Here is a 27,507-nt window from a genome sequence, read left to right on the forward strand (position 1 = left end):
AATGTGACCAAAGTTTTATATACATCCAAACCCAAGAATGATACCACATTCTCTACCTGTTCAGTGTGAGCTCTTGCTGGGACAGCTGTGGCTAGGAGCAATAAAACTGTGTTTTGATATAAAATCAGAGAGAAAAATACTCACTTGGGAAGCCACAACAAAAAGTGTTGTATTCTGGTGTCTACACATGAAGTCTTGAAACTATTTGTCATATGGGGTTCAGAAACTGACTGAAGGGGTTCAGGAAGAGGGTTAAGGAGCCAGGAAACTGGCAGGCAGCTGCACCCCATAAGCAACTTGATGAGGCAGAGATAAAAATCTGCTTTCAGCTGAAAGGAAAGCTTTAGAGATTGAAGGGGAAGTCAGAACCAGCTTATAAGGAGAGGCTTTGGTTTTCTAATCCTCCCTTTGAAGGAAGAGCCATAATGCACTTGAGGTTTGGTGGAAGGTGCCCATCTGCAGACACTGATCCGGACAGCCCAGTGCGGCCACTTTGTTCCTGTTAACCTCGTAACCGTGGGCTACCTGGATCAGACTGTGCCGATAGTGTGACGCTTGGCAGAGAAAGCAATCTAGGCAGGAAGGCACCTCTCTCCTCGCTCCAGATGGCCAGGACAACCTGGCCACAGAGCTCTTGTTTAACCAGCAACAGCTTCACGCCATTAATTGCATATAAAGAAGCAGCAAGGTACTTTCAGACAAGATGGCAAGTGTCTAGAACTCGCTGTCTAAACCACAAAGAGGTCATTGCTTTCTTAAAAGACCAGCTCTGTTTGATCAGAAGTTATGTTTATGTCAAAGATTACATGGTGGTGCTCACAGCCTATTTTATGCAGGTCAGACTTCATGACCTTGCCTTTTATGAAACTACAAGCAAACCACTTTCTGATTTGAATGTTGTCTTAGTTTTTTTTCTAAAGCTTTTGCTTCTCAGCTGCCTTTTTTCCCTTAACCCTGTATGGATATGTATGTAATATTTGTCATCGGGCAGAATGCAGAGTAATACTTTACTGGAAGTACAGAGACAGAATGAATTGGACAGAAGAAATAAATCAGCCTGATTATAATATGAATAAGGATGGAGAAGTGGCTGGTCGGGCAGAGGGCGAAGAACGGAAATGCTTCTAAGCAATGACTTTAAATCTACTCTTTTGCAAACACAGGTGGCAGCCTGACACCTGGGAAAACAAAAATTTGATCTTTACTGCAAAGCGGGTGCACTGCGTAGTAAAATGGGGCTTACCTGGATGCAGAGTATCTTCTGTCCTCTAATTCCTCTCTCTTTCATTAAACAACTACAGATGCTCTGCATACAGAAACCTCCAGAACACCCGGATCACAGATCTCCTGCTTGAACACGCATACATTTGCGTGTACCTGTCGTGCAAACGCACACTGGGGTAGAGGCCGTTACAGGGGAGCTGCTAGGGAACTGGGGAAGGGGAGACAACACAGGAGTATTGAGCACAGGTCTGACGGGGGAAAAACGAAATCCTGGCTAGTATAGAGGGAGCACTGGTTCTGTGGCACCTGGAGCCCCATCTGCCACATTTCCACAGCAATTTCAGGTTAGAGAATACTGAGAGAAGGGATGGCAGGTGGTTCTTAGTACTGCCCTTCTCGTTTGTACTTCTGCAATCACAACATACTCTTATTTCCCACAAGAAAAAAAAAAAAAAGCACTCTTAGGAAATACCTTGATGTTTTAGGACAGCACTAGTTGGCTATTTACATTTTAATCAAGAGGTCTCAAGCAGTAGCAGATGCTAAAGAACCATCAGCATGTTCCAAAAAGGGTCTGAAGAGGACAAGCCAGTGAAGCATTTCTCTCTTGCCACTCTCCCACTCACCAACCATTTTCAACTCTGGGTATTTCATAAGGATGTGTTTTTTCCACCAGTAACCTCCGATCTCACGTACACGGCCTTGCTCAGTACACGCCCTGAACTTGCAGCCACAAAGCCCTCCAGAACTTCAGCAGATCCGCTACTGCTGCAAGAAGAACCTCCTTTTGGTTCTGACTCCTATTTCAACAGGCCCTAGTTCTTCTGTCCAATTTCATCACTTCTCCATTAAATTCTCTCTCTTCCAGACTAGAAGAAACCAGTCCTATTCAACCTTCTTCACTGAGATGTTATTCCATGCCGTAGGCTATTAATGCCTGTTCATGACCCTTCTCCAGTTCTAACAGATCACTGCACAGTACGCCAGATGTGGAAGAATCATGGCTTTATACAATGATGCGATGATGTTTATTTTTTTGTTCTCTGTTATTTTCCTCATAGCTTCTAATGTTGGATTTGCTTTTTTTGACTGCCACTAAGCTGATGTTTTCTTGGAGTTACCTGTCACGACCACCTGGCAATAGAGCAGTACCAGGCTGCTCAGAGCCCATCATTTCATATGTTCCATATAAGCATTACTGTATACTCATCCAAAATGACTTTTCATCTGCTGTATTAATTTATTTAGAAATGTATTTTAACAAGGTATCTTGCAATAAATAGCTAGCAAGATTGGGTCCGCAATGCTTCTTACCTTATTCCAGAATTTTAATTGCCTTCATACATTACAGTGTTCAGTGGTCAGAAAGTTCAGCAAGCCGAAAGGGTTAAACAGGGTTTAGGGTATGTTTTAAAGACTATCATTTACCATGCTGGCATTAACTAATGGTCAGACCATAAAGTGACTATTGCAACTTTGAAGCAGAGCTCTCTTATCCCATTAATATGTTCCTTGTTATAACTTGTGAGATCAGTTGAAGTTTATACATTTCAAAAAGAAATAAAAATCCTTGGAATATACCAAAAACATGTAAAGTTAAAAATTGCATCTAATGATTAATAGCTAGGATGATTTATAACCTAAAATTGTCAAGGAACATGCAAATACACTCCTCCTACTTCAGCCACACCAGCTGAGGGGAAAAATTATCTTTGTATTGTTGTATAACAAGAGTACACGGAGTGACAAAACAGAATAAAATGACTTTGTTTTATAAGGACCCTGTTTTTGTGACGGCCATCAGTATCTTCAACAAAACTCAAAGCTCAAAAGATTGTGTTTCATTCTATGAAGCGAAATAATACAGTACTGTCCTTACCCTTAAGCAGAAGTCACTCTTTTGTTCTAACCATTTTCCTGTTTGAATTGTTGAGGTTATTAAACAGTCAATTTACTTTGTTTCAGATAATTAATACTATGCATGAGGTCGGTGATCAAACAAAAACACGTTGAGCAACTTTCCTCCTATCCATTAAAGCCCTTATTCAGCATGCTAAAGAGCGAATGCCTCATTTTAATGGAACCATACCAGTCATCATTTACCAAATATCGACTGCAAAAAATAACTTAAGAATATACCATTGTATGCTAAATACAGAATTCTGTCCAATGATAAGGCTTAGTACAAAATAAATAGCAAAAGATGGTGCTAAACTTTCCTGTCTTCATGATCCTGCAAAAGTCCTCTGAGCAGCTGTCAGTGTTATCTATATTACGCTGCCAGTTCTAATTTATAGTTCAGTGATGCTCTAAGAAAACTGATAAAGGAAAAGGGCCTGCAGTCATGTGGAACACAGTAAGGAACAGCCGATCTGAGGAGCTAGGTACTTTTAAGTTTCACGCCAAGGCAAGACATCACATTCATTATGACCAAAGAGCAGGAAATGAGTTCCATTCCAAAGCAGCAGTTTGCATTTCCCTCTCCTGGACAGACTGCCTAAGGAACAGTCCTCCTTATTAAAGGAGATAAAGCAGCTGCGATTGTGACATACTTATAAATGTTGGTACCTTGGATTTTTAGGGAGAGCAAGACAGGGATTTGGGTGCTTATTTATCTTTGCTTTTACTTGTACTTGACTAAAAATGTGTCATAGAAACAGCTGGTCTGTCTTTAAAGAAAATCTGCAATCATTAAGCAAATCACACAGAGAAGTGTTTAGAATTTGTCTAAAAAATTAAAAATTGGACAAAACTACTAAAAGCAAGGGAATAAGTTCTTAACATTTGTAAATAAAATAAACTATAGATTTTATAGGCTATTTTTCCACCCACTAACCTAGCAAGAAGGAGGAATGGTTTAAGATATACTTAATTTTAGCTCCACATTATTCAACTGCTATAAAATTTGTATGGCCAAGTACGAAGGATGATAGGCATTTAAAATAAAAAGTGTAATTAATAGAGTTCTTTGGTCAATGTGTGTCATAGCTACACATAGATTAAAACATAACGTCTAAATAGCTCAGGCAATCTGGTCACAGAAACTGGAATAGGGTCAATTTAACCTGCCCCGCGCTGCTGTGGCCACGCTGTTCTAGTACCCCAAGAAGCTAATTGAAATACGTGGTCTCCATACTGTGACCTATGTAGCCTCTTTTATACCCCATTATTTGGTTAAATATGTTTAAACAGTTAGGGGTTATAAGACCTACCTTTCTGTCATGAAATTTAGGGGTTCCCCACCCCCACCGCCGCAGTTCCTCTCCCTTGGAGTCACCTAAATTTTCTTATATTCCTCTAATTTATACATGAAATTGCAACTATTTCTGTGAGTACAGAGTTCATGCTGTTTTGTCTTTATGTAACATGGAAACGTTTCCAGGTCACGGATGAATTTAGCAAACAATTGTTTTTGCTGAAGTACAACATTGTGCAGAATTTAATTTAAAAATATTATTCCATTTGAGCCCTTGAATTAGGCATTTCTCTTCTGAGGAAGCTTACATGTCTAATTTGTCTCTTACTGGTCAGGTAGAAAGCAAGAAACCAACTTCATGGCTTCCCCCCCCCCCCCGCAATAGATCTGTAGTTGCTTCTCTCTGATTTCAGAAACAGAGCTCATGGCAATCCTCCCACATCTGTTTCATCAGCTGATTAAAATGTAGATCTCCTACAAGGTAACACATTTTTGGATGATGGGTGTTCCTTGAACCAGCTCATTATTAAGGGAACAACTTTATGCACGATCAGCAACTTGGCAGCGTAAACAACATGAAACACTTCTTTTAAGTAGGACTTGATATGTTGTTTATGAGCGCTTTCATTTCATGGAAGGCTTTATGGCTTTTATAACCCATTTAAGCATAAAAGTTTTTGTTATCTTTTAAAACCTTTTTGCAGTAAAGTCTTTATCTAGCACAAGAAAGAATTCAGATATAAGCCTTATGTAAAGCAATAAATATTTGGTTTTCTGATTGTGTTGTATGATTTGTGGTGTGTATTGGAGTTCACTGAAGGGCAACATTTATTTTTTTTTTAAGCCCACAAGACACCTGATGAGTTATAACTTATCTGTATTCTTCAAAAAGTAAGATTCTTGTGCTGATAGGGACTGTGTGTGTTGTTATGCTTAGTTTTATAACTACTCTTTATTTATATTTAAAGTTGGAAAAAAGTAAAAATCAAAACATTTCACTTAGGTGTGTATTTTAATTTTCATTTCATGATTAGAAAGATTGCATTTCAAAACCACAACTGCTGGGCTTTCTTGAGGAAGGCATTTTGTTTTGACCCAGTTCCACTACCTGTCTATTCTCAGACTTGCTTTACTCATACCAACTGCAAATGTAGCAGCTGGCCAATCTGTTCTGCCCCTCTACCCAAACCACAATACCAGAACTAATTGTGCCGAGGTAGAGCTAACCCTATGCCATGCTGCTAGTAGTTTTACTAGGCACTACTGCTAGCACTAGTAGTTTTACTCACTGCCCCGAGCCAGTAAAATGCACCCAGTGTTCAAAATGGGCTTTAGGAAGCACAAACATTAATCCTGTAACTCTTTCTAACTTCAGTATCTCACCCTTATTTACGTACAGTACGAGCCTGTGACAATGAAAGCTGAAAGAGGAAAAATTAATGATTGGTGCGTCAGAAATGTGCATCAGGCAAGCGAACCCTGCATTCCTGACAGAGAACGCTGTTCTCCTGTGCTGTCAGCTAGCAGAGCTGCTTCTACTTCTAACTCTCTGAGAGGAGCACTAGCTTCAGAATTTGAAAGATCATACTGGACTGTCAAACTTCTTTGATTTTAACAATATTTCAGGCACCGTGTGGGTTCACGGTAGGGTAACATACAACTCACCACTTTGGTAAGTACTGTAACTCTGACGCAGAGAGCATCTTCTAGTTTTAACCTCTCAAGGGGATTACTCTTGTCTTGACTTCTGTAAATTTCCTTCCGGATCAGAGATTCAAAGAGGTCCTACAAAATAATGACAATTTTAATTCTGTAAGTGCAACCTCCCCCAAACACCACCTTCTAGACAACCACATTCAGCTGGGTTGTAAATGATGTTTTAAAACAACCTATCATCATATGAATGATGTTATACTTTACACCTTCCTCCAAGGTAGGTCGTTTTACACACATATTCCATGTAAGGCTACAGAGTAAGAACAAAGTCCATCGAGCAGTGAAAGATTAGAGAGTCTTGGCTTTCACCAACTGCCTTCCCTTTCTTCATTTAAAGAAGTTTAACAAATTAGTAGTTTCCTGTCATTTCTGGATATTGGTTATTCTAAGCAAGTAGACTCTGAAGAAGTTCCCTGTGGTGGGAATACTGGTGATTTACATAGGTACATGAGTTTACATGTGCACGATACAAAAAATTCATGCTGTGATTTCAATCTACCTTAGGTGGTGCTTTTATGTTTATATCAGGTTATTTACTTTTTCCTCAAACATTTTTCCATTTTACAGAGATGCGTTTGGGTATTACCAGATTCTGTTTTCTACTTTAACTTATTCACACATAGGTCATACTTCAGCTTTCCTGCTCTGCTTTCTGCTGTCTGGTTCACACGCGATTGTTCTTTTACAACAATTTTCATTTGTGCATTAATATATTTGTCAAGAAAAGTCTTTACTTGCATAACTTGTCAGGAGTACATGTACTAAAAAGCAAGCATACCTACACACACACACATTAAACAAGCCTATGCGTGATATGTAATATTGCTGCATTAGTTAAGGTCTGAAGAATCTGCTTTAACACTCAGTTTCTTTTGTCCTGTAACAATGGAATAACATAAGCCCTTCGTACAAGCTTCTCTAAAATTAACAGCTTCTAGAATGTATTGTGTGAAACAGTCGTTCCATTCTGCCTGAAGTGCATTCTCACTATTCAGAAAGACATAACTTTCCCATCTCAATTTATCTGCTACACAGGCAATTTATTAACCACGTGTTAAGCGATGGCTGTTGGATGAAGTGTCAGGTTGTTCCTTCAATACTGGCATGCTGAACAGCACTGAAAGAAGCGACTATGTATCCAAAGGGGTGTGCGTGGCCCAAAGCTTAAGGCAGCTGACGTTAGCAGCAACATCTTCACTCATGTTTAGTCACTTCAGTCAGTGACCTACATGAATTGATACAAGTATCTTAGAATATTTTTCAGTGCAGTCAGTTCCACACTTCCTGTTGCTGTTAGACCAGGGAACAAGCTAGAATCTTCAGTCATAAACAGGTACAGGCTTTAAGCCAAATTAAAAGGGCTTTAAAACTTAAAGGAGTCTGGTTTAAGACTACTCTGTTTTCATAAAGTCTTAAAGGCAACATAAGATATTTTGTAATACCAGTAATGAGGGCAGTCCTTACTTGAGAGGCTATTGAAGGCAATCAACCTTAGAAATTTTACTTCCTTTGCAAGGGAGATTCTGGTCTTCCATGCTAATTTATACCATCTGAAGAACAAGATTTATTATTTTAAAATGAGAATATTGATTTTTTTTCCTAAAGTAAAAACAGAAGGATAAGTAGGAGGTGGTAAGTTTCAGACACTAGGTCTTTGTCTGTGTGCATGGTCTCTACTATGTCTGGCTTTGTTCATTTATCAGCTATTCTTATCAGCCGTTAAAGCTACTGATAAAATTCTCACCTCATAGCCATAATAATAATGATCATCTTAACGGCATCAGCAAAGATGTTCCCCCCATTCTCAGCAGCCCAACTTCTCTGTCTCTAAGGAAGATTATCCACAAAGTGGAATGAAAGCATTCTACACCAAAGAGCATGTGGCTAAACTAAACTCAGCGCAGTAGAAAGAGGGATGTGCTTTGCAGACAGTGAGAGTGAAGAGGGAGAATAACTGTGTTCTCCCCCACAAGCTACTGCTTCACAAACTACTAGTTCTGTGGTCAGTGCAATTTAGACTATCGCTTCCAGAACTCTTGCCTTAATAACTGCCTTATTATTTTAATTGCAAATCAGCTGATAAGCCAACCGATCAGCCAGAAAGACACAGAAGAACCTTCTACCTGTGGCCAAAGTAGAAGGTAATCATCAGGAGCCTTTCATAAATGATCCATCAGTCCCCTATCTCTCCCACCTACCATGCTGTTTCAGAGATATGACTGGTCCCTGAGCATCCAGTCTGTAGTTTTATGAACTGGGAAGAGTACTGGAAAATCATCAACTATCAATAATAAGTTTTTCTAACGACAGGAGCAGAAGAAAGCATATTCTTTAAGCAGGAGTGACTGGTTCAAACCAGTTCTGCAGGAAGCTTCGTGCACCAAAGATCAAGAAGAATGCTAATGTGCAATCATTGAACAGAACGGGAGCCAAAAGTTGATATAAGGCACATAATGAATAATGCTATACAATCAGCTCCTATACACCCACAACATATCTAAATTTATAAACCGTACACGCCATTGGATAAAATTGAAATGCATTTCCCATCATTGAAGTGTACTATCCAATCTGCTCTAACACAGGACCATATTGGGATTGAGCAGACCATTCTGTTTGTTAGAAACTTACCAGAATGTGCTGGTATTTATATCTCATCAAAGCTGTTCAGTAAACACAGTACAAAGACCTCTGATTTCACCGAATGCATAAACACATGCGAAGAATTTCATTCTAGAATTTCGGACATGAGAGAGCGCTCTCTGTCAAATGAGCTTAACTGCCATTCCCCCATCCCAGTGAATTAAACCTCTTTCCACCTGGAAGAACTGTCCTGGCTTACCAGGTAAGAATTTCAGAGTTGTAATGGCAAGCTCTGAATTTGCCTGTGACATAGACTTTAAGGGAAAAATGCAGTATAGCTTCCTAGAGCCAACAGTTTGGGTTTTTTTGCCTCCCAACTAATCAGTTTTGAGGGACAGGATTTTGAGGATGCAAAACTTGTCTCTGTTCCTGTTACATTTCTGTGTGGACTTACATATGTGAGTATATTTTTTATGGATATGACAGTTCAAGCCTGTAAGAATGACTGTTATAATTTCATTCATATTGTAAAGATCCTTTGTCAGTCTTAGAAGAAAAGTGAAAGAGAACTACAAAGCACCATGATTATCTTTGCTGCATACAGTTGCAAAACCTGCTTCTCCAAGCCACACAAACCAAATAGGTAATAAACCAATAAACCAACAGAGTAAAAGCATATCAGGGTCATAAATTCTGCCTTGACAAGGAAAGGAAAGAAAATTAAGTCAGCCTCTGCTGAGGCTGAAGAGGATTGAGGCACACTTTATTTCTTGATTCAGCGACAAAGGAAGGTGGGCCTTGACAGATCATTCAAACATTTGCTTCTGCCAAGGCAGGATCAGCTATACCTAAATGCTTCTTAAAGTTTGTTGGTCTCTTTCTAGCAACAACATAACCTCTGTAGACAATCTATTTCAGTGCTTAACTGCTGTCATCAGAGTATTTTCCTCAAGTTTAGCTTAAATTTCCCTTGCTGCCACTTCAGACTGTTATTTCTAGAACTGTTTATGGTGAACAGAGAGAAAAATGCCATTTCCTTTCCCTTTCACAAGTTAAAGAATGTAAGATGACAAAGTTGTTAATCTCAATGAAATATATGCTTTAAAAGAAAAAAACAAACCACACAAAACAAAACAAAACGGAAACTCTCTAGAAATAGCCAGAAGAGTACCAAAAGGAGAAAGCAGCTGTCTTGGTAGGCTATCGCTCTTTGGGCAAACCAAGCACACCCATTCACAGTTAGTCAGGGGTTGCAAAACTACTTAGAAGAATCCCCAAAACTCTGCATGTAGCCTGGAAGCTGCTGGGGTTTGCTCAAGGAGTTATGAACCTCCCTCAAGCCAGACAGGCTGTTTGGGAACTGATTGCATGGGATAGGTTATCTGGTTACAGGCGATGTTACCTTCCTGCTGGGAGTGATCCTTCCCTTCGCTGGGAATGACCCTTCCCTTCGCTGGGAGCCACCTACAAGGGACTGTAACACCAGGAACTATCATCATTTGTTATAAAAAACCAGCAAGAGCCCATCGCCGTATTAGTGCGAAGTGCTTTATTCCAACTTGCTGTCTTCAAAATGGGAGCGAGGATGACATTTCATTTCATATTTAATATTGAAAACTTTGATATAGAAAGTAAAGGTCAGCATGGGGCCATGATTACTTTTATAAATTCTTTCACATGAATTGAGAGTTTGTTGCAGAATGCTGAGTTCATTACCTCCAAATGTCATGTGTGTGCTAAGAGAGTCTTATACAGTAACGCAAACTTACATCATCATTGTAATTATGACAGTTTTCACACTGTTTGTGTAGCATTTGAAGACAAACAATAAAATACAATGTTGAGAATCTTCAACTTTTTTCCTAAACTTTACAAATTATGCTTTACCTTTTATGTCCTGCACCTTACTTACTTACTGTCATTCAGATCAACTTTGTATTATAGTTTATGGAAGTTACCTGGTTCTGAGATCCTTAAAATATTAACAAAATTTAAAAACTCGAATTTGAAGTGGCTTTGTCACTACTGATTGAGCTGATGGCTGAGCAAAATATAGCACAAAGGGAAAGTGAGCTTGCAGAAATCACCCCAAAAGTTTTTATATAGAAAATACAGAAACTTTACAAAATAAACTAATACAGCACATAAGTGGTCTGGCTAATTTTAATGAAATATTTTGATGTAATTTAGTTTCATAATTTAAATGTTTATAATCTGATAACACTAGAATGGACCATGCTATGTAACTTTCATTGTAGACTAGAGCAGAAATATAAGTATTTCAGAATCATCTTTGCCCACTGCACTGGGAAAGATAACTGACTAGGCAATTTCACTGTGACTCAGATTCAAAGAGTTTTGATTTGTAACTTTGGTGTTGTTTTGAATGGATGGCAATACACATCCATCTTGTGCAAGCATTTTTCAGAGAGAATTATGGGTATAAATCAGGAAGAAGGTGCTTTGTAGGGTGGAGTTAAACTTCAAAGTCAGTCATCGCTACACCTAACAGCTGTCCTTCTATTGTAATTAAATAGAACATTAATTTCCAAGTGTTATGACATTTAATCAGCTATATAAAAATAATAATAGTAATAAGGATGATAAGCATCATCACCAAAGTTGTTGTGAGAGCAAGCCAAGATCACATGCCCAATGTTTCTAAAAGTTGTTATAGCCAAGGTGTTCTAGACTGTAAGTACTGTCCAAAATATTTTCTTAGAACTTATTCTGAAAAATTTCTTTCTTTAAAGGGAAACTTTGCAAAGAATCCCACAGTTCCTACTCATTAAACAAAACAAAGACTATACTCTGCCATTGTATTGCCTCTATGTATCCTTATAAAGATGTGAAATAATTTTTTTCTTTTTAGTCAGTACACATTCATGAAAAATTGTCATTTTCTACCATATTACAGGAGCCAGACTAAGCAAAGGGATGTTAAATGATTCATCCCAAAGCATAATATTGTAGCTGCAGACCCAGAACAAGAATCTTGACTTGTCCAATTTTTATCCCATTTCCCTTTCCTGCATAGGAAACTGGATTAGATACATACATTCCTTTCTTCTATAGTACAGTAATTATAAAATAAACTCTCCTTTAATAAATGGATGTCTTAAACCTTATCCCTCAGATATTTTCAGTAAAACAGTACAACAATAAAAAAATACAGGGAAGTAAATTAATACATTTGATCAGTTTTCCCATAATTCGTGTTCTAAAAAGCAAAAGTGCAGATTTTGAAATACATGGGGTGGAAAAAGAAAGGATGAGTCGATGGACCACAGTAGTTCCTACTGCAGGTTTTGTATCTGCCCTTAAGTGGCTTTATGGGCAATCAAGCACTGACACCATGCTGGAAGCTTTCAAGCTCTTCCTGAGCCATATGGCTCAGAAAAGGGTTAGCACAGTCCACTAGAGCTACACTTAAACTACAGCCACAAGTGACAAGTGCTGTTCCTGTTATGATAAAGCAGACGGGATGATACATTCTTTTCCTTGAGTATTGTCACTTGGTTACAGCCTCTGTAACAGCTGGTTATTTGAAGTGTATTTCTGTTGTGAGGTTTTGTATGTTTGTTTTCCGGTGAGCCACTTCCAACAAGCACAAAACCCACCAGTGATATTCTTATTACCGGTTAGGAAATCCTTCTTAGACTATTGTGAAGAGTTCTTGGAAAAGAAAGGTATCCGTTATGTTCCAACCAGATTTCATAAGGATAAAAACAGTAACAAAGAAGAATCATTTGAAGAAACCATCATGGGTTTTTTTTGTTGTTTTTGAATGCAGAGATATAACATAAGCTAACGTCTGAATTCCAAGAGAAAATTCACTCTCAGAATAAACGAAGGAACACAGTCACAAAGAGCTGCAAGAGTCTCCCAGCTTGGTCCACGTAACCAACCAACCATGCTTCTGCATATTCTACATACATGTCCATCATCCCCTTTGATATATTTGAAACAACAACTAGTTCAGCAGCTGGCAGTTAGGCACAGAATAGTGACTGGTGGGAAGGAGGTGCTTTTCAAAAAAAAAAAAAAAGGCTTTTTCAATTATTTTAAAGAACAGCTGATGATCAACCTCCCTTTCTTATATTCTTGCCAAACAGTGACAGGAAGGAATCTTCTAGTGAACTTGGTCTTATCTTCAAGACTACTAATTTGGCAAAACAGTTACCTCCAACCCCTTCCTAACAATCTCCAAGTAATTAATTTTTTCTTGTATTCTTTTGTGCGTAACAGCCAAACGACAGTCCTACCAGCATCGGTGTTTTACTGGATGATACGCGTTGTTTCCCACACTTTGCAATGGTGTTATATTTGTTATTTAGAACAAACCCAGATTGTTCCTGGAACTGTGCCTATAGAAACTACTGCTGTAATGTGTTTATATGATATATAATTATAGGCGTGTTGTAACCTGTCCATAGCCACTGCAGAACAAGTTGCATTATCAAAAACATAAACCAGTCCCCGGATTAACTATTCAATCTGATACATTCCCTTTCTTCAGTAGCTAATGTCAAAGAAATTAAATGAACACAGGTTACATTTTTGAGCTTCAGTAGAAAAGATGGTAGCTATATAATATTCCAAGCCAGTAATATGACAGTCAAAACTACTGAATACTCCCTAATGTAGTATGGATTTCAAACCACTACGTCTGAAGATTTGGCCACTTAGTTATACATCAGGCATTTGCTTTTGAAAATACTTGCCAAAAACCACAAACAAGATGTAGGAAGAAAGACGGTACTCACCTACCAATGGAGTGAGTCACGGTGTTCAAGCAGTTGAGCCTATGTATGCAAATAGAAATAGTAAAATCTGGTTATAATCCTAGCAAACAACAGATTATTGTAGGTTTTGAAGTACTGTGTCAAGTTAAATAAATAGGGCTGTCTCTAGTACATATTACCTGTAGGGAGAAAAAACTTTATAGAAATAACATTTTAGTTAAGCAGAATAATGGAGTATATGAAAGTTTAATTACTAGAAGAATTACTTTGATGTACTTCCCACATAGACTTTAATACCGTTTCATACCCGGTATGTTATACTTTTCTGACAACAAATATCTAAACAACTATTTTCTTGGTAGGAATTGTAAATACATGCCAACAATTTTCTGTTCGTGCATCCTTTTTACCTCAGGCTTTCATTCAAGCCAACAAGTTATCAAGAAGAATTTTTAAATCACTGTAATACTTATGAAGACTTTTTATCCCATATATGAAATATCTCTCTCCTTTGTGATGTCTAAGACATTTATAAAGCCTTGCTCCAATAATATCTAATGAACATTTTTTAGCATGTTATTGTATAACCTGCTGCTATATATACACCGCAACACCACAGTTAAAAAGTGGTTCTGATGGTATTTTTGTATATGCACTCACATTTCCAGATGAGTCAAACCAGAAGACAAGGTGTAAGAGCCACTGAATTCAGAGTGGAGAGGGACAAGCAGGGTAGGGTCTGGTGTCGCAGTTTGTAATTTTATTTTTGCTTTACAAATTTTATTTTGGATCAAATCCAAACCTAAAAGATTAATTTTGCAATTATAAAATGGATGTGGTCAAAATAACACAAGAACAGCTGGTCTCACTAAAAAGAGTTACAGATGGCAGAAACCTTGCAACAGCAATCTTAAAAAATGGGTAGAGAGATTGTATGATCTGTCTTATCAATTCACTGCAGATGTGGGGGGAAAACTTATGCTCTCTCATATCTGACAATTTCTAATTTGTTACTTCAGTAACCTTTTTTTGGTGTGTGAATTAAATACGATTTTTTTTATTTAGACTTGCTCCACACACTTATAATCAAGTGCAAGAAATAATTATACAGTGTTTTCATATGGAGTTCCCATAGTGTTTTCTGGGACATCTAATACTATTACATCACGACATTATTAAAGATTATACAATAAGTTAATGCAAGCTGTTATCCTGTACTGACTGATGAAGTGGAAGAAGGAGAAAGTAAAGAAATACACTGGCAAAGTACCTTACTGAGGTAACCGTGATTATACAGGCATTACAAGACATGTTTGAAATTTAGCCTTCCAGAGAGAAATCCCAAAAGAATCGCACGGTAGTACCTCAGCTCTGTGCTCCTATGGCTCCAGCTCTCCTTCCAATTTCTGTGCAGGTTGTTATAATACAAAAAGTGACATGATGCTTCAGTCAGGAAAATAACTCCATCTTATAACTAATTTTTAAAAATTAGAGAGTTTTGTACAACTGCATGGTGTCCTTTTGAAGGATGTCTGTCTTGCATTTTAATATTAACGGCATTTGAACCAATATAGAAAGTATAATGCATGTGTTTTCACTAGAGAATGTTACTTAATTACAATATATCCAATTATCTCTTAGTTACATGAATTTCTGTTTATGAACATGGGTAATACTGTATATTTAATATATCTAGGTTTGTTCTAAACACCAGTAACAGCTCAATATGTAAAGTATAATATGCCATTTCTACCAAAAACCCCATTATTTGAGCCTGCCGGCTGGTAAGCATGATAGATCCATCATTAAAACGTTACGACAGCGGAGATTCTTAGCTGATAGGAAAATGTGTGTATGTGGGATGATCCTTTTTTCTCTCAAGTTCTGTTACGAATTTTAGGTTACTCGAGGTAAAACATTTATATCTACCGCCTGCACATTATTACAAAGCACAGAATTTCATTTCAGGTAGTCCTAATAGTAAACTATCGTTTCTTACATAACATGCTCTAGGCAAAGCTGATCCCAGCTTGTCAACAGTGGCTTGAATTCTATGACTTTTGATGTCCCTTTTTCTATGATACGTGAATATGTAAATATAAATGTATGTATGCATAAATATGAATTTATAAATAGATTAGGCAAATTATTTTCTGAAATATCCATTTCCCCCCATTGCAGTCGTCTGTGGTGTGATCTCACAACTGTTTTCTGTGTTTTCAAACCTGAGGGGGCACATTCAGAACTCAGTTACATGGCAGTAAATACTGAGTAACTGCCCTGAAGTTAATGGAATTACTCCCGTCAGAACAATGTAAGTGAAAATTTATCCCTTCTCTATTACAGAGGCAACTGAATTTTACCGATCGAGTGAAGATAGGAAACTCTTTCCAATTACATTTTATACCATGAATACAAATGTCATGTTCTCCTGGTATATCCAGAGCATTTAACACTAAAGTACATTTGTTACATGTACTACAGGTACAAAGAAAGAAACAGAAAAGCCCCCCTCCCACGTTCTTGCACACAAGTAGCTCAGCAGCGCTGAAGCTATCCTGGCTCTCTAACCCTGCCCTTTGAATAATTCTGCTGACGTGCTTGGAGGGTTCACATGAACAGGGAAAGCAAGTGTTGGCCCCTTGTGTAAAGGCATATTTAGATAGAAGGTCATTCAAGATAATTCTGCTTATGAAGAAGACTGTTCATTTGAGTCAACCAATTTTATAATTATGTGTTACTCTTAAAGTGGAATTTTGGATGTTATTTTCTTTGATATCTTTATGACTCATACTTCAGTTGAGCAAAGCAAGCTACAATTTGCTAATGCAAGTGTGTACAAATTTGAAACTGGTTAGGTCGGGTGTGTCTGCCTATAGAAACATGCATTTTCTTATAGTTCTCAATAAATGTTACCGGTGCAAAATTATCTGGCTACATCTTAGTTGAATTTAAATATTTCATAGTTTGAATACCATTCTTTAAAAGTTAATTTAACTGGGTAACTGTTGAGGTTCAGAACAGGGAAACTGCATTAATTATGAAAAAAACCAGTAACTGAGTAAGAACGCGTCTCTCTTGATCGGGTCACATAGGTTATATAACCGGCTGGCATCACGTCTTTTGTACATGCAGGCCCACTTCCCTCACACGTCCTGTGGAAGGCAGGGGGCAACTGGTTTTCATTTGAGAGAACGAAGAAATTATTCCTTTTGTTTTCCTTGGGGCTGTAGCTCATAGTTTGGAAAGCTTGGAGTGGACCTGCTCCTTCCTTACCATTTTGCAAAGACGAAGGGGAGCACAGCCCACCACTCATTGCTACGCTGCGTGGAACGCCGCCAACGTCATTTTCAGGGGTTCATAGTCCATGTTATGTAGGTATTTAGTAAAAGCTAGACAAACTCACCAGATACAGGAAAGAGTAGCAGCACGTAGGCACTCACGGCTCTGCTCTCCCATTCTGTGCTTGTGGGGTTTGGCTCAGGCGCTGGAAGAGCAGACAGGGCACTCCTCATCTGAGAATGGGCATCTCTGGAGCAGACGTAACCTATGAAATGCAAGCGAGTCTGTAAACTGCTCTGGTTATGTCAACAGACAAACAAGTCATCAGCAATCCCCAGAAGAAGGGAAATAAAGAGGTAGCTTGATCCAACTCTGTTAGATCCAAGTAGCTGTCTTCTAGCTGAAAACCTAGTCTTCAAAATCTTTCTGTCTTCCCCTCTAAGCTAGTGCAGCTGTGGACCATTAGCAGTTCAGAGCTGGAATGCAATCGTAGTTATCACAGTATAAAAACCAAATTCAAGTCTTTTTGAGGAATCTTACTGACAGACTGGGACTTTGGGGAAAAAATATAAAAATATAGCTTGTATTTAAATGGAGGTAACTCTCCCCAGTGCATTTACTTGTACTATTTGAAATCCCACTTTATCAGTCATACACTTGCGATACATTGTATGAGAAAAATAAGGCTTACAAATCAATATTTCAGTTTATTGCTTTGCAATACAGTTTGTTTATTATTTTTATATTTATAAATATGTAGAAAATAATTGTATCATTTGCTTTCTCAAAATAAATATGCTTTTTGATCTACCAATCCAAATGTTTCAGAAGAACTGAGTGATTAGTATCGTATCTAAAACTGTGATTATTTTAATAAACACAAAGCAAGATATTGGACTAAGTAAGACTCCAACTGTGAGGGATTTATAGTGATAAAAATACACAGATGCCATCTGTACCAACAGAAGAACACTCATCACAAATTTGTCTTACGGCAACACTTCCCTTTCATTTATACTGAAGTAAGCGCTATTTCTTTTAAAATGATACTGACAGTAAAATACAGCCACTTTTAAAATGAGTAACCTAACAGTAGGAGAAATACACTGAAAACCATGAATTGAAATACTCATTTGATTTGCTTAAGGCCTCCATGATGTATCACGGAATGCTCACCAAATATTAAGCGAGGTTTGCCAGACTAGCTATGCTAGCTTAGTAGCTGCTTCCATACAAAGAGGTTTTGTTGGGTGTAACATCCCTTACCCCTCCCAGAGAAAATCAAAACAAAAAAAAAAAACCTCAACCAAAATGGCAAAAGCTTTAAGTTCAGAACCCAGCCTAAGTCATTAGTCTGACTTCATCAGCTTGTCTATGATACATTTGCCAGCATCTTTGCCAGTTCAGCATTAAGCAAGAGGGCCATGGGGTATGCACCAGGGAAACTAGGGCAGGCAGTGAGAACAGTGATAAATATCAGTCAACTTCAAATACTAACAGCAAGATCAAAAGAAAAGTAGAATTTAAATAAAATCTGCACACAGAGAACTTCATTAGCAGCAGTTGCAGAACCAAAGATATGACACCGAAAGCATTATTAATTTCCAACCATGCACCAGACACTGAGAGTTTTGAGAATGGTGAGGATTACCATCACCCATATACGCGCAAGAAACTGATGCAAGTGCAGGACACAGGATAGGTTCTAGCTTGGTCCCCCTGTTGAGGATGCACAGCCACAGCAGTGTGATCTTTGCCTTGCATTCTCAGTTCTGCGTTGCCTCTGACCTTCACTGGATGTAGTGAGGAAGGTAGATTACGTACTCCCACAGCCTTTTAAAAATATTTTTTACTAGCAGTGGCCTTAAAGTACCTCCGTTCTGCTTTGGGTTCTAAAATATGGCAAGAATGTAAATTGAAGTGCAGAGTAAATCCGTATTTATTTCTGATTTTTGTTCTACAACTGTGTCTCCACCCCCACTTCTGTCCATGCTCCATCCCTTCCAAATTTCCTTTGTATCAAAAAGCTGACAGATCTAGCTTCTGAAAACTTCAAGCTAGTTTTCTTGTTGTAATTTAGGAAAACAGAACAGCTGTCATTCAAACATACTTCAGCAAGTGGCAAGCCTGTTCACTTTCAAATGTTTATACCCCCAAAATCAACACTTAAATGACGTGTCCTACTGACATGTCCTACAAAACACATTCAGATCCGACAGACATGTGGAACAAACATACGCCGGGCCCCAGGTTCCAGAGTTCCTACACACCTGATGTTTGGGATATTTTTAATATCTCTTTCTTTATTATTTTAAACTGCACAGAGTTTTCTGGTCCAGTGCTCTCTGTTAGTCAGGTTATGAATTTGCCTTCTTGGAGTGAGACTGGGTAATAATTCCACCTGAAGCAATTTACCACACGCAGGCACAGCCAACAGCAATGGATAAGCACCAACTGTTGCCACAAGCTGAATGACTGAAGCTGCTTCTTCCATGCAGATTTTATGATTCTGGTGTCCAAACGGGACCGCACTAGTATGCCACACTCAGATCCAAGATCTTTTTCCTCCTTAACCAAATTGTGGGATGAAGAAGCCTTTACTTACTAGCTGGCTAGTAAGCATTTGTTCATGACAGTACTATGAAGGTCCTCATTAAATCTTCTAAAATGAAGTGCACTGAATGCAACTTCAACAAATAAAGTCCAGTTTATCACGGACTAGGGAAAGACACAGTTAAAACTCAGTTCCTGATAGCTTTTCCTGTAAGAAACCAAACAACTTTTAGATTCCAGAGAAATATCATAGAAATTAAAAATAAGTTTACCGTACGACATACCAGATAAACCCCGGCAGCTTGGTTTCCATCATTTAAGCCCTGCTACTCATTCTAGGGGGTGGATTTTTAATTCAAACTTTGATGCTGCTATGTTCATTATCAGATTTTCCACACTGGTCAAATGCCACTTACGTGCCAGGAAGAAATGCAAAAGTAGCTGATCTGAAATTATTTTCTCTAATGACATTTTCCTTCCAGATGCAAATAAAAATTGTGTATAAAGGTGTGTCTGTATAATGCAATTACATGACTTGTATCAAGTAGATACGATAAATACAATCCAAAATTAAATAACTGCACCTAAAAATTCTATAAAAATATATTCTTGCCCTTTAATAATCCTCTTCACCTGTCACCAACCACATTATGGACATTGCTAGTTTTTAAAAGTCAAAATAATGTAATGTCCTTTCTAAAGTCATAAGCATTGCCTCTTAGCATGGTTGACCATTGATTTTTCACTAATGTTACCAGAAATAAACCCAGCAAGCAATAGACACTTTTCTATAAAAGGTGCCTATATATACTTTCTGCTGATTAAGTAAAAGTTGCCTATATCTTTATGATGTCCATGCTGCAAAATGCTTTAATCTAAACCTTTTTCTCTCTTTTTCCTCTTTTGAAAAGTGGTGGAAGATTGCTTCAGGTATCTGCACCCAACAGTACTCCCACACTGAGAACAACACAGCAGGAATAATATAAAAATGTGACCAAAGACTGGGGGAAAAAAACTATTTTATATTTTTCACTATCAATTTACAGAGATTAATGGCATCCACGTACCAACAGTTTTCATACCTTCATACCCCAAAATTAATGGGAGAACATGTCCTAAACATCTTTGTGTAAAAACACCTGTAAAGGAAAGAACAGACACTTGAAAATAAATGTGACACTATAATTTGCATATAAAACAGCTCATAGCTTGAAGAATAAACAAGGTTAACAAACAGTTTGTTTCTATCTTCTGAAAAAGCAAAAACCAAAGGTAATAATTCGTTAATCTATACAATTCCCTTATAGTACTCGTTACAGGTATGTAATGTCATGCTATTATCAAAAGTTATACTTCTCAGAAATACTGCTGGGCCTCCAATTTTTTACCCGTTCTGGAGAATTTCAGCTGCTTGCTTACTTCACAGCTCCTACAGACTTCACCTTTTATCTACAGACGGACACTCTTAATACTTCTGTTTAAAATCTGACAATTTTCATTTAATTGAAAGAAAAATGCCTAATCAAAGCCACCGAAGCTAAGCAATTGCGACATATGGCTCCCCAGCTGGGAAAGTGTCTGACCAACGTATCAGCAATTTGAGAGACAGAGACAAACAGCCCCATCAAACACCCTTTCACCAAGGGACAGGTGCACTGGGATGGAAGCCAAACGACCATGCTTCAAAGACCCAATTATTGAGCAAAACCATACGAAGGCAGCAGGTATTGTTCCCCCATTTTACAAATGAGGTTACCGAGAGGTTGCACAAGAACCCTTTTGGAAATAGCTGGGAAGGAATCCATATGTTTGTTATGACAAAACCTATTTTCATCCACTTAACTGACACTCAGAAAAAAACCTCATCCAAATGTATGTTTCTGATTACGCAAGGCAGGCAGACACTTACACTTTTATCACCAGCCTCAGTGTACATATTTAGCTTATCACAAACTATTACAGTTTTAATGTGAACATTTCACTCAGGATGGCCGGACTCTGCCCTCCTGTTTTTGTTGGGATTGAGACCCCACACCTTGCAACAACGTGATGCCGTTTCCCGCAAGGTTCAATGAAAGCAAACCTGTTGTTAGGAAATACGGCAAGGAGGTGGTAGAGAGAAACATGAATCTGAATATGGAAGCAGTTGATAAGAGGCTGTATCAAATTGAGGGCCCTCATCTGTGGGAAACGGCGTACAACAGAGGACAGCAGATGACCACCACGGCACAGAAGGCAGGGACAGGATGGGCGAGACAGAATGAGACTGCGAGCCCTGAAGTAAGCGTGTCCAAAGGAGAAAGCTATGTTCAGATTAATGCAGGGAGACTGCAGGAGAAAACAGAGTGTGGGCACGATCGGGGGGGGAAAAGGATGCACTGGATTGCTGGGACAGTGAAAGAAAAAGGCAGCAGAGAAGGACAGTAATAAGGAGGGGAAAGAATTGCAGCTCAATACATCCTGAGATATATGACAAGTGTACAGAAACTGGCCCCGCGAGGCTACAAGGAGACCAAAATTTGGAATTATGGTTAAAAAAACTTCAAAAGTACATTTAAAAATAGTCACAGTGATCACATTTTTTTTCTAGAGACTCAAAATTTAGAAAACACACCAAAGTCAGTTTCATTAAAATGTATCTCTCAAAGTCAACCTTGGTGTGATTTTTTGTATTTATGGAACCAGAACTGTCTCCTTTCAAATGTGTGTATATATATATAAAGCCTTCAAAATGTCTGAGTAAATACATTCAGATTTAGTCCCGGGGCATATGCTAAGTATCTTGGACACTTTTAACGGTCTTTCAATCTCTGTTTTCAAACACAAAGTTTTTAAAGCGCAATGTTGTTGTACTCAGATATCATTCAAATCACATGGTAAAACTGATTTCCATTACATACTTCAGAACAGTTGATAGTAAGAAAGTTAGAGAACACCTCCCTCTACTGTTCCTTTCTTATAAAAAAAAAAATGCTGCTTAAGTACTTTTAGATCAAAAGCTGAAAGTAGAGGTACATTCAAGAGAAGCACAAAACTGTATTTTTCATGTGACACTTTTTTTTTAAAAAAAGAAAACACTAAGTATAGTAACCTCCAGCTGAGCAAAAAAGAGGAGATTGTAAACCATATTCAAAGGGAAGAGTATAATCTGAGAAGGAAGAAGGGAAGAAAACAACCAAAAGGCATACTGAAGGGCATATGCCTCTTGTATTTGGATAGAACAGATCTAGCAACACAGTGTCATCTGTGTATGAGAACCTCAGGTGAAACAGCCCATGTTCAGGTTGTATTGGTACATCAGCGATAGGTCGTTCCAATTTTCTTAGGTACTAAAAAAATTGCAAGTATTTCTATTCTGACTGTTTGGGCTTTGGATCTTAAGGTCCGCAAGCCATCTGCATCCCAAGCCCATGAAAACTATATTCCAAGCTCCAAGAATTAAACTTCAGGAACTAGCATCATCAGTGAAATAAGGGCATCAGAGAAGTGCCATACTGCATCTATCCGAGTATCCTGTCTTCATAATGTCTAGTAGCAAATCCTTAGGGAAAGAGTGTACGGATCAGGTTAGACAGGGTGGTCTTTCCTCAGGTACTCTGCCCTAGCTTCTGATAACCAGGAGTCTGGGACCGAGATTTCATCTAGACCATTGTATCTAATAGCAACTGAGCAATTCTGGCTTTGTTAATTTTCCCCAAACTCTTTTGTTCCTTTTAATCCTAAAAGTTTTGCAAATTTGCAAAAACGTACTTCCTTTTACTTGTTTTAAAGCATCACGCTGATAATTAACTGCTTTTTTTTGCTTAAGCAAACCAGCAATTATCATCCTGCATTTACTTTCAAACCCTTCTTCATTATATTGACCATTATCATATCCCCCTTCTGTCCCCTCTCTCCCAGGCTGCCCTCATACAGAAGCCATTTGTACCGCTGTTGGTCCGTGTTGTTCTCTGGCTCTTTTCTGGTCCCGCTACATCTTTCTTAAGCTGAGGTGACCAGCACCACAGTGCTTACCACATGGACGCGCCGTAAGCAGTTACAGTGGCACAACGATGTTTCTGAGTTCTGCTCACAAAATACTTTCTGTGTGATTCTAAATCCATGGGAAATTTGCCCATTGATTAAGCTGAATTAGAAATTAACCACAAAAGCTAATTTAGAAAAAAAAATCTGAATAAACCATCCACACGCTTTGGATATCTTTCCAAATCAAATCTGAGATCAATTTGAATTTTATTATGCTTGTCTATACCCATCTTTGTCTACGACGAAAGTCGGGCCTAACTGTAATAGTCCCTAAACGTTGCATCTGCTTTCCTAAAAAAGGATGCGGCATGTTTCAACAAACTACAGTAAGTTCATGCAATAAAAGACAAAAGTGTAAGACACATAAACACCTATGGTACAAATTAATGATTAGTCTTTCCTGCAACTAGGATTGTGTACCTTATAATCTGTCACGTTTGAAAGTGCATTTTATCTTATGATTCAGTGTGAAAAAAGAAATATCAGAAGTAAGGGTCTGCTTCCCTCCACACTGGTTATATACTCTAATAAAAACTCCAGTACCTACTTGTAACAGAACCATTCTTCGGTATCAGTGTGAGTCGTCTCTTTTTTTAAGATGTTATGATTAGGCTTTAAATGTTTAGAATTCACAATCTGCAAAGTAAAATCTTGTGCATGACCTATGATAAGAGCAAGCTTCCTACTTAGGATATAAGCATGTGCTATCTCATTGTCTGTCAGAAAACAGTTTTGAAAACGTTTAAGTGCTACATATGCAGGGTTCTGGTTTCTTAAATGAGATTTTTATCCAATATGCCTGGAGGCAACTCACACTTTCATCAGCTGCAGTATCTGCAATCACCCAGTTATTCTGCTAACTAGTGGATTCCAAAAGAACAGATTTTGGTCAAATGAAAGCATAGTATTAAAATGCTCTCAGTTCTACAAGTGCAAGCAGGCTGCTTTTCGCTGTGCTAAGCATTCCCAAAACAATTTTAAAAACCAAGCAAAAAGAAATAGGATTTGCTTTGCACCTTCAGGGGTAGGAGATATCTCATTTAAAGACACACGACCAGCAGTGATACAGGCAGATCTCGTCATAACAGTCTGCTCCAAATAAGCAAAACTTCACCTCTGGATAACTGGGAGGATTCCTGCTTTACATGTTTGTTAAAAAGGGATTGAGAACAGAATTTCAGCAGCTAAACTTTAACTACATGTTGTAAGCAGCGGCATTACAGAGCACGAATAACTTAAAATCAAGATGTGGCCCATGAGAAGTTAAAACTACAATACTTGTCTGCTATTTTTGGGGTCTTTGCTTTGTAAGTGAAGTATATAGGGATATGTTCATCATCCTTAAAGGAAGCAAAGAGACTCTTAACACGTAAAAATACTTTGAATTCCTGGTACACCTTAGCTTTAATTTGTGAGGAACTCAAAGAGCAGAGTGAGGAGCTACTGCAGGCTGTTTAGCGTGTCGGGATGGGAGGGCGCTGGGAAACAGGATATTGTGGAAGGGGCACAGCAAGCCTAGCGCTGCACAGAGGGGCAAAAAGACATGTACAGTTCAGTCGTTCAATTTTCTTGCTTTGATACCATGGCTATGTAATAGTCATTGCTGTTTCATAATGCAGAGCTCTCTTGTTCATATACTTTAAATATTCAAGACAATTCTTATTAAAGAATAAACCAAAATTTTGCCCTCAGTTATCTTCTCATGCCACTAGCTGCCCTTTTGAATCTGATTATTTAGAATTTTAAAAGTTAGCGAGTAATTTTCAATATTCTTTGTGTTTGGTCAAACTACTTCTTACTCTGTTAGCCTTAAATTACTTCATTTCAACAATTTGTGTTTGCTACTAAGCTTTTCCATGGAGATATTATAGAGGGTACATTTAGTACAGTGCACTTACTACTTGTGGCCCATAGTGCAGCAGAGAACCTTTCTTGGTATTATGTGACCTAATGTCGTTTTGTTATTTTTGTTTCAAAAATCCACTTATACTTTAGTCCCTTCAGTTAACAGATTATGGAACTAATTTCATCATCAGATGTTTATCGTTGTTTCTGCAAGAGGTAGGTATATGCACTGAGTGTTTTTCAACTGTCTTACCTACGAATATCAAAGGGAAATTTTATTCTAATCTATGCTTGGTCTTTCAATGAGCTACCTAAACTACTGCAAATTTATTTGAAACACTGTTAGAGAAAAAAAAAATAATCAGCCTATCTACAGTGGCCAGCCAAATAACATCTAAACCCTTTTTGGTATGTTACATCTAACTCACTTAATAGCTCATTAAAGCCCAAGTCACTACAATTTTTTACTCATTTACCTTTGCCTTTAAAACAAACAAACAAACAAACCCCAAACCAACCATAAAAGCACAGTCACAAATTTCAGTGTAAAATTAAGTTCTTCATCCTCTACCAACTATTTCAAATGTACCATTCGCAGGTTGTGCTTAATCACTTTAATACACTAAATTAAATGAAAGTAAACACAGAAAATAATATTAAAAGATACTAAGTGGTATAAAAGACAGTGATAAACCTGTAGCATGCTGTTTAACCTGAGTTTGCATGGAGTTAGATTTTCTGTTGCTGTGTTTTTAACTTATGTCACTCAAATTTGTGCTTTTTCTCACAATCCCTTCCAGAAGCACCACTCGTACAAACCGCGTTGTATTTCTTGCTCATACAAGCGATAATTCAAGCAAATCTGGATTCAGCTACACTTCTGGCATGTATTTGGAGAAACCCAGGGCAGCCCCAAAAGCTGGGGACGGTGATGCCCGAGGCGCAGCCCAGCCCGGCCGCCCCCGGCGCCCTTCCCGGCAGGTGTCAGTGTAAGGCAGCTCTGCCTTACACTTTATATGCCTTTATATGCCTTTATATGCCCAGTTCTCCCAGAACATAAAATTACATTATGAATCCCATTTGACAAATAAACTGAGACAGAGAGATACGTCCCAAAACACAATGAACTGCTGGAAACGCGGAAATGGGAATCATGTTTACATTTGCCTCCTTCCCAAGAGAAGCAAGGATTCACAACTCTTACTAAGTGCAGTTGCAGACCTAAAAAATCTAGTATGGTGCATCCCAAATTGACTGCTCTTTTCCTAGGTGACAACCTGCCAAGATTAAACATTCGCTGGGTTCGCTAGGAAAAACCTGTTATAAGGAGAGGACGTGACCAACTTCACTTACGGTCCTCTGAGGTTGTTTGGGGTTTGGTTTTTTTGGTTAGTGCACTGGCCACTTCCAGTGTAAATACAGGACTGTTCTCACAGGCAGGAAACTCACAGCATAAACGTCTGTCACTCTCTGAAAACCACCTCCCCGCACACAGACTGAAGAGGCCCCCTGCTACAAGACTGTTATCTTTACATATCATGTATTAACAGACGAAAATAAACAATGCTTATACAAACATTCCCCAAATAACAAACACTGAACTCTGCAACTTAGCTTTCTAATACGTCGGATTTTTTAAATTAGTTCTTTCATTTCATTAAAAACAACAGCATGAATAAATGCCTTCAAACAAAGCATCCTTATCAAGATTTGACTCTGAAAATGCCAGGTTGATATACATCAGCAGTCATATCACTAGCTTAGCTATGCTGGAAGCAGCAAAAGATAACTTTAACCTGTTGGTGCAAATGCGAAAGGGGGATACCTGAATAGTCTTGCATTAAAGCACAGCCAAAGACAAAGTTATGGCATGTTCTCTGTCACATGCAGCGTGTCCTGTGGGTGTTGCATGTCCCATCCTCTCAAACAGTAACTCACTGGCTTAGCGGTTAGGCAGCCAGGAGGCTGGCTACTGGAACCACGGGAGGGGTCCTCGTCTGGCCAGCACTGCTGCAGACGCTTTCTCCTTCTCGAAGCTAGAGGGGTTTAGTCAACAACTGGGTTCTGCCTTTCTCCAAGAGTCGCTGGCTTCCCGCACGCTGCCAGGGCTGCCGTGGTAGACTGACCACCCGGAGAACGGCTCAGGAATTTTGCCATGCTATCAGAATTACACTGAACAGTGTGAGAGTGGCATAAACAGTGTCTTTTAACAAAATAGCAAGAAACATCTCTCTGCACTTTTATCACCAGAATGGCCTTACGGTTAGGGCACATCAAAGGTAGATAAGAAAAGCTCTTTCATATTGGAAAGCCCCGAAGATTCCTATCAGCTTCCCT

General features: G+C 38.5%; 2 long non-coding RNA genes across 4 annotated transcripts in view; one reads left to right on the forward strand and one right to left on the reverse strand.

Moving 5' to 3' along the window:
- The window catches only part of LOC135315336 (uncharacterized), a 19,757-nt gene extending 2,881 nt beyond the window's left edge, over positions 1–16,876 (forward strand). For 2 of the 3 annotated variants that reach the window (XR_010374778.1, XR_010374779.1), the window contains 3 exons: positions 5,820–6,092; positions 15,646–15,778; positions 16,600–16,876. This is a non-coding gene — a long non-coding RNA (uncharacterized LOC135315336). The remainder of the gene's footprint in view (positions 1–5,819; positions 6,093–15,645; positions 15,779–16,599) is intronic. The other variant, XR_010374777.1, reaches the window with a different exon arrangement.
- Positions 5,998–16,949, reverse strand: LOC135315337 (uncharacterized). Its single transcript, XR_010374780.1, has 3 exons — positions 16,871–16,949; positions 13,486–13,524; positions 5,998–6,205 (listed from the first exon to the last, which is right to left on the reverse strand). It is a non-coding gene; the product is annotated as an uncharacterized LOC135315337 (long non-coding RNA).
- Between the last annotated feature and the right edge of the window lie 10,558 nt (positions 16,950–27,507).

The sequence above is a fragment of the Phalacrocorax carbo genome, chromosome 11 (genome assembly GCF_963921805.1).
Source record: "Phalacrocorax carbo chromosome 11, bPhaCar2.1, whole genome shotgun sequence".
In the NCBI taxonomy this organism is placed as follows: Eukaryota; Metazoa; Chordata; class Aves; order Suliformes; family Phalacrocoracidae; genus Phalacrocorax; species Phalacrocorax carbo.